General features: G+C 43.4%; 1 long non-coding RNA gene across 1 annotated transcript; it reads right to left on the bottom strand.

Moving 5' to 3' along the window:
* Positions 1-763: 763 nt before the first annotated feature.
* Positions 764-7,083, bottom strand: LOC109296114. The gene is made up of 3 exons (XR_002096896.1): positions 6,953-7,083; positions 4,780-4,839; positions 764-1,176 (listed from the first exon to the last, which is right to left on the bottom strand). It is a non-coding gene; the product is annotated as an uncharacterized LOC109296114 (long non-coding RNA).
* Positions 7,084-7,291: the final 208 nt, after the last annotated feature.

The following is a 7,291-nucleotide window of genomic DNA, read 5'->3' as shown; positions in this document are numbered from 1 at the left end:
GCAGCACGGTGCCCGTTGCTAGCAGGCGGGGAGAGGGCTCCGGCCTGAGGCTCTCTCCTGGGAGGTGGAAGGAGGATATTTGCATCTCCTTAAGCAGAGGGAACTATAGTTTCATTCCCCACTTCCTGGGCAAATGCTGTAACCACCAAGTATATCAGAGGTGAGCAGCAGCACCACCATCACTCCTCAGCCAGGCACCTCCAGGGTCAGGAAAGAGCTAAGTGGGATTGGGGTGAGGGGTGGTTCAGGACTGCAAGGGGTTTCAGCATCTAGCTCCTCTTTTGGATCTGGCACATTATACCCAGCTCAACGAAGTCATAACATCAGATATGGCCATGGGCATGACTGAAGTACAAATACATGAGATTTGTATTGCAATAAAGCCTAAAGAGCCTAACACAGGGGCAGGCAATTATTTTGGGTGGAGGGCCGCTTAATGAGTTTTGGCAAGCCATCGAGGGCCACATGACAGGCAGCCAGGGGCAGATATATATTCATTTTCTAAATTTTTTAGGGGCCCCACGGGCCAGATAGAATGGCCTGGCGGGCCGCATCTGGCCCACGGGCCACATTTTGCCCACCCCTAGCCTAACACATACACCAGACACTTAGGAAGTTTGTCACCATGGATCTAACCCAAAACTTGCTACAATCAATAGGAATTTTTCCATCAGCTACAGTGGGTGTTGGCCCAGATACAAAGTCTTAAAAACACCTTGAATAACATAGTAAGTAAGTAAATAGGGCTGCTGGGTTTCACATAATGCTTTAATGCATCACAGAAAATAAGGTGAAACAGCATTTTATATCCATCAAATTCCTCTTAAACCAGACCTAGCAATTCAATAAAAGACACAAATCAAACTATCATTAAGATGGGAATCGACCGTAATAAACGCACATTATTCTCCGGATTACAGTTTTAGTTACAAACAAAAAAGAAATCACTAAAGAAATAAATGCAGAGTGGTTTTGGGGGCAGGGAATTGTTTGTTTGGGGAGTTTTTATTTTTTATTTTTTTGTGGAACTTGTCAGTTTCCAGCTAGATGAGACTACCATAGAGACACGGCGCCAGACGGGATACCAGCATGAATCCTCATCGCTTGAGGAGAGCCTATATCCAGCATTTTGGTGCAGACCTGGGTTTGAAACACACTTTGACTCTTGGGCAGGGTCTGCAAAAAAAATTAAACCAGTTCATTGATTAACAAGTCCACCTAAGTGAAGGAGCAATCCAGCTGAAGACCCCCTCAGGTTATCATTTTCAAATTTTACAAGAAGGCTCTTGTGTCTTAAGGAGGGGCTGAGCCCCCCTCCCCCCAAGTCCCCCTTAATTTGCACCCTGGTTCAAAGCAAGCCCGTCTAATAGACATACATACACTTTGTTGGTAAAACAGGCCTCTATTACGTAAGGGCCTATGCAAGGCTTAGGAACATTTATGGCACAAACCCCAGGGAAAGTGAATGGCCTGACATGGTACCGGTAGAAAATAACTGGAAACCCACTCTGCATCAGAAGTGTGCAAATACTTTGATTTTATTTTATTTTATTTTATTTTTTGCTTCAGGAGCCAAACAGAACAGAAACAACCCCCTCCCCAATAGGATTGTGTTATAACCCAAATCAAAAATTTAAGGGAGGCAAAAATAAACAAAAATGAAAACAAACTCATTTGTTTTATTTTTTCAAGCTTCGTGTGCGCCTGTTAAAAATGTAATGAAATCCCGTTTTCAAAACAAGTCGTCAAAGCAGTTCATTTAGAAAGTTGCAAAACAAAAGTTTGCCTTCTTTTGAACGTTGTTTCATTTTTGTTTCGGTTGGGCTGCACAGTTCAGCAAATAAGCCATTTGCTCAGGAAATTTCCCCCCGCCCCACTCAGCACATTCCTCAGAAGCCTTTGCCAGGGCCCCTTTTCAGCCAGCTGTGCCCACGTCCAGGGCTGCAGCCTTCAACTACCACGTCATATTAAGTACCGTACCCTGCTCTACCATAGATGCTATAGACAAGAAATGGGCTGTACACTGGACAGTGACAGCAGAAATGATCATAAGCTGGAGGTGAATAAAGCCTCCTAGGGTCCTCAATCAGAAGTTCGAATCCCTCCCCAGCAATGGGTGAAGACAGCGGGACAAACTGTTAGAGCCCTACTTCCTGCACAGGAGAGTAAGAGTCACAGGATACTCACAGGCACAGAGCGAGTGCTGTCAGTCCTCCTTGGTATCCCACAACTATATATGCAAAGGACAGAACAAGCCTCTGCCATGTAGCCCCACAAGTACATTTCATGTCCTAAATACCACAGGAAATGTGTCTGTGCGCTGACACTACAAGGGTGGAGGGTATGGGAACCGATCCCAAAAAACTAGTGTTTGTAACAGCTTCTATTCCTATTAAGTCAATAGGAAGTCTTCCATTAACTTCAGTGGGAGCAGAATACATCTGGATACTTCTGCAAACACTTCACTAACATTAATGAATTCATCCTCACAAACCCTCTATGAAGAGGAAGTATCATTATCCCCATCTTGCAGGTGGGAAAACTGAGGCACAGCTAGATTAAGTGATTTGCTTATGGACATACAGGAAGTCTGTGGCAGAGTCAGATCTCGAGTTCCACCACAGTGTTTTCACTATGAGGCTTGATTTTGTACAGACACAGGGCACATACTTTCCACAGCTCATTAATAAAGTGCTGTTCTGAGAGAATTGCTACGCTAGATGTAGGGTCGTTATCATTACTAAGCGACTTTTGCATATGATTTTATGTGCAGTCAAGTGACCAAGTTAACAGTGCAACTCCGAAATAAAAGGTTTCCCACTTATCACGTGAATGTATGAAGGTGAAACAAGTCAGATTTTGAGAGGTATTTTGAATAAACCGTTAGTGCCATTTCTCTTACAGGTCCCTTTTACCTTAAAATGTGGACAGCAAACAGAAGAGTGCCTGTAAGCAAGATTTATTGTTAGAACTTTTTTACACTTTCTCATTGTCACTGGGGAAATCTGGAAAATGTATTACACAAATGAAGCTTTGCATCATGCCTATGAACGATGTATTATGATGTTGAGATCCCTGTTTCTACAATGGAGAAGCTGAGGCACGCAGCAATTACGTGTTTTTCCTGTGGTCCCATAGCAAGTCAGTGGCACAGTTACAAATCCTAACAACCGCCTTGCTATAAGATCAGCTCCTTCCCAACTGCAAAGACGCAGACCTTCTGATAGCGTCCTTCTGTTTTATTGTACGTGGAATGATGATTTATATATAAACTCATTTAAAAGAAACTACATAAAGAAAGGTTATAAAATAACCCATTCCAAGAGTCTTTCTATACCGTTAATCCAATAATGCATTTTGCTTTTATTTTTGTCTCGTTTTAAATTGTCTCCAACCATATTTTAGGCCAAACTCATGATAAGCAAATCCAGGCAATAAATCTTCTGCTGAGGTTTGATCTGTGAATTATCATATATAACGATGCTGCAACACACTGCACGCTGCTTGCCACAAGATTTATCATGCACATCCCCATGCCCCCAAAAGGAAAGGCTCCACAGTTATAAATTTATGTAGTTGTAATGGAAATGGACATGTTTTAAGGTTGTAGAGATGCAAAACCGTTTCTACCTGGCACGTTTGATAAAATCGGAGCTTGGAAACCCAGCTCTCTGCTCCTGCCTATATCTACAAGAGAGAAAGTTGTTTTTGTGGGAATGATCTAGCTAGGGAAAAATGCCGAGGTTAGCACACCCTTGTGTAAAGCACATTGCAGACATTACTTGGCACCATTCTCTGCAGGTCAAGCTTCTGCTCATGTCAGCAATCTTGGCTCTTTCAGAGGAAGCTTGGCAGGATGACGGAAAAACTGTACATCCCCCCTTGGCGAGTCCCTGGCACCCCTGGAATACCAGCAGCAATAACAGCATGCTTGGATGGTGCACACTGATTGGCCCAGAAGGTAAGGCAACATCTATTTTTGATCAATGTTTTCCTCCCAGGGAAAGAAAAGATTTATTCAAAGTCCCACTGACATCTCCCTAAAACTGAAAAGGAAAAAATAAGGAAAAGCACTACTAATTGTAACAGCTCATTACAAACAAGGCTGGATTTTAAAGGTTAAACCAACTGTGCTGAGCATTAGATAAAAACTCAAATGAACATGCTGCTATCAGAAGTACAGCTTTAATAAGCTAATGTATGTTAATGAGATCCTCTTTACCTAAATACTGATATACACCTATACGTTGCAAAGCACGGTAAGTACCTCTCTAAGAAGCCTAGCACTGGCATTGACTCTGGCAAGGCTGCACCTGAAATACTGCCCTACTTCAGTAAAACTACACTGGTACCTTGGAAAAGAAAGAGAAGAACAATCATATTCATAAGGTCAAAAAACATAAAGCAAGCTCAGGACAGCAGACTGCCACAAGTCTATGGCCTCCCACGTTTCCACAGTTGCCACAATACCACACACACCTGCAAACAAGGGGCGTTTGTACACACCACGACATTTGATCCTCATTAATTTAATGCGCATGAAAAATTTTAACCTGGGTTATTTTGGTGAATTGTGTTTGTGTCTGCACACCCTGACAGCTAAGATACAACTAAGAATCAGTTGGTCAAAAGTTAATACATAATTATAACAAACCAGGCCCCTCATAACTTGAGTTGAAAAGGGAATCTCTCACCTATTGGCAGTATGGGCATTAGAATACAGAACTGATCAGCGTGATTTCTATTCATGAGAAGGAAATAGTGATCAAACACACTAACCTCTTCATAGTAGTATTGGCGCAGCAGGGTGGCCCATCACATCAATACCCAGCATTCTTTCTGCAGTTAAAAAAAGCATCAGTCTGATTAGACGCAGGAAAACATCCCCCACCCACTCTGGTCCTTGAAAGGCACCACAGTTCTTAGGGAAAGGCCTGGACAAATAAGTGAAAATTATCCTGAGCCCTAAAAACGGCAGATGCAGTCTCTATTCCTGACAAGCAAATTCCAACAGCGGAAAGAAGTGATGACTTCAGGGGGAGCAAAATTGTATGTTGCCTGGGGTATAGCAGGCTACGCTTAAGAGAAGATGTGATCCTGTTGTGGGAATACCTACAATAATAGAGTGGCTACTTTGCGTACTTCTAACGAGTTTCCTTTGAATCCACAACCCATTCTCTACCCTGCTATTTCAGGGCAAGTTCTGTTCTCAGGAACAACACTGCTTCAGCTGAGGTTACTCCTGGTTTTGATGAGCGTACAAAACGAGCCTGCTTACTGTTCATATGCAAGTGTCTATGTGTATCTGAAGACATAAGATGCATGCAGCTTTTAGGAACATCAATCATTTTACATTCACAGTGTCCCACACTAATTTTAACCCTTTCTTAACATTGTAAAGACTGTAATATAGAACCCTGTTTCCTCACATCAGCAGCTCTACTGTCTTCAGTTCATAAAACTAGGCCACAAATTAGACTGCACAAATACACAGTAAAAAAAAATAAATCTCATTTTCTCTAGTCCAACTTTCTAGCCTCAACCATAAGGAAAAAAAACCTGCAAAAGATCCCTCCTACAAGGCTACAAAACTGGCCTGTTTAGCTGTTCTTTTGCTGTTCAAATAGGGGTTTAAGAAAATAATGTAACTGTCAATTCAGAGGCCTAAACAGATGGCCAAAGTGATGGATTGTCTGTGCAGCCATGCAGCTGTGAGCAAACATGCAAATGTGCATGTAGATAGAGGGCTGAAATTACGCCACATCGTTTTAAAATACCTTGAGTATCAAAACGGAAACAAACGATCCATTGAGAGATGCCAAAGATTTCTTTGGCAGCTCTGATTTTTTTTTTTATCCTTTCTGCTTGGGGACTCTCCACCTGCCTGCCAAAGATTTCTTCTGCATTGTGGCCGCAAGGCTGTCTCTTCTCCTCAGAAATTCAAGGAAGCTGCTTGCAATTAGCACCTCCTGGAGCCAGCTCTAATATGCGAGATGAGGTCTCATCCCCCAAGTCCAGCTACAGAGGAAGTCAAAATCAAACACAGCAGAGATATGGAGGTCCAGACTTCCTAAAGCTCTGACTCTTGCAGCATGCACAGATCTGTAAAGGAAAAGACCTCCTTTGTTCATGTTCCCCGGGGAAGGCCCACCCTAACGGCAGTAGCAAGTTTCTTCCCTTTCTTCACCATCTCCCCTTGATGATTATTTGATTACTCTCTTCCCTGTGGTGCCCTAGCCCAAGCAGTTTAAACCTTTTCACAAGCATTAAGGAAGAAAGCCAAACATCCCTTCCACTAGACTGGATTTACTCATGTAGACGGGTCCCCTTAAGGAAAGAGTGGGGCAATCAGCTCCTTTTCATGGTTACCCAAGGAGTCTGCAGAGGAGCAGGGAACATAGAGCAAACGTCCCGATGCCTAGACCTCAGCTCTAATCACAAGTCACTCCTTCCTCTCAACCCAAACCTGACATAGGACCGGGCTGGAATATGCCTGGTCAGACGACTTTGTCCTCCTTGCTTCTAGTGTTTTGAGAACGGCCTCACAAAAGACCATCAATGTCGAGGAGATCGCCACTCCAAAATAGTCAAAGGACTAAATTGTGGCTTCAAGAATGGAAGATGAGATCAGGCAGGGAGAAGGAGCAGTGCAGGAAAGGGCTCAACCACCCGGAGAACCACCAGAAAGGTGCTGTTCAACGCCCCACACAATGAAATGCTGCTCCGGGAAAGCACGCAGGAGCCAGTGTCTGGCAGAAACCCCAGATCCTGTTTGACATGAATGAATTGAAAAGTTGCACAATCCACAGCTTTGCCCCTACTCTGGAAAAGGTTCCCACCTACCTTATGGATTTAGAAAAAGGTGGAAAGAGTTTAGGAGTTCAGATCTCATGCGAGTTCAACAGAACTGAAATCCCAGCTCTAACACACATGTGTATGCCATGGCGCTTACCTGCGGGTGGGAATCCTGATTCCCGTATCTCCATATATTTGATCATTTTTCTCAAAAAAAGCTGCGGACATGGTGGCAACCAGACCTATTTAACCCCAAGTGGTGGATATGAGGAGAGATGCAAACATTGAGCTATGAGTGCCTGAATCTCTGAATAGCCGATGTAAATCAACACAATTCTGTTGCAGTCAACTTCTCGTACCTCAATGCTCGGGCTACACTGCCTTGTGTGCACACGCATGCCTCTATCACACACAAGCCAATTTTGCTTTTCTTTCCTCCCTCCCATGTCTCCCCCCACAAGATGTACTATTTTATCCTACCATTTTGGGAGTTACA

The sequence above is a fragment of the Gavialis gangeticus genome, unplaced genomic scaffold, assembly GCF_001723915.1.
Source record: "Gavialis gangeticus isolate Ggan-Ray unplaced genomic scaffold, GavGan_comp1, whole genome shotgun sequence".
Taxonomy (NCBI): Eukaryota; Metazoa; Chordata; order Crocodylia; family Gavialidae; genus Gavialis; species Gavialis gangeticus.
This window is presented reverse-complemented; position numbering and strand designations above follow the sequence as displayed.